The following is a 1080-nucleotide window of genomic DNA, read 5'->3' as shown; positions in this document are numbered from 1 at the left end:
TTTATAACTAACATCATTTCTGTATGTTTATAGAGTTTATAGATGGGATAGATATGGAGAAATGATGCAACCCTGATGGACACCTTTCTTGATTTTAAACCATGCAGAACTCCCTTGTTCTGATTGGACAACAATTTCTTGGTCTATGCATAGGTCTCCCATGAGCACAATTATGTGTTCTGGGACTCCTTTATTTTTCATTTTATTCATAATTTGTTATGATCTGCACCATCAACTGCCTTTGCACAGTCAATGAAACACAAGTAGATAGTTTCTTGTATGCTCTGCTTTTAGCCAAGATAAATGTGACATCAGCAATGATATCCCTCACACTACTGAATCTATCCTGAATCTCTGGCAGTTCCCAGTCAATATACTGTATCAGCCATTTTAAAAATAATCTTCAACAAGATTTTCCTTGGATGTAATACTAATTATCTTGTTATATCATTTCCACATTCTGTTAGCTCACTTTTTCTGAATGGGAGCAAACATGGACTCTTCCAGTCAGTTCTTCAGGTATCTGTCTTCCAGATTTGTTGGCATATACCAGGGAGCACATCCAGGGCCACATCTGCGTGTTGGAACATGTCAATTGGTATTCCATCACTCCCTGGGGCCTTATTTTTTGCCAATGCCTTCCATGCAGCTTGAATTTATTCCTACATTACCACTGGTTCTCAATCTCATGCTACTTCCTGAAGTGGTGTAGCACTGAACTAATTCTTTTTGGCCCAGTGACTGTGTGTATTCCTTCCATCTTCTTTTGATGTTCTCTACATTATTGAAGATTTTGCTGCTTGAACCCTTCAGTATTACAACTTGAGGCTTGTATTTAGTCTTCAGTTCTTTCAGCTTGAGAAATGCCGAGTATGTTTTTCCCTTTCATTTTTCTAACTCCAGCTTTCTATATATTTTGTTATAATGGTTCCCTTTGTCTTCTTGAGCTGCCCTTTGAAATATTCTGTTCATCTCATTTAAGTCAGAAAATCAAAAGGGCCGAACTCGCTCAGCATATCTTAAGCGCAAGGAACTGAAGAACAAATTCAAACCTCGAGTTGCTATAATCAAGGATGCTTT

The sequence above is a fragment of the Elephantulus edwardii genome, unplaced genomic scaffold (genome assembly GCF_000299155.1).
Source record: "Elephantulus edwardii isolate Elephantulus edwardi_28Jun2011 unplaced genomic scaffold, EleEdw1.0 scaffold00218, whole genome shotgun sequence".
Classification (NCBI taxonomy): domain Eukaryota; kingdom Metazoa; phylum Chordata; class Mammalia; order Macroscelidea; family Macroscelididae; genus Elephantulus; species Elephantulus edwardii.
The sequence above is the reverse complement of the archived record's forward strand: the minus strand, read 5'-3'. Positions refer to the sequence as shown.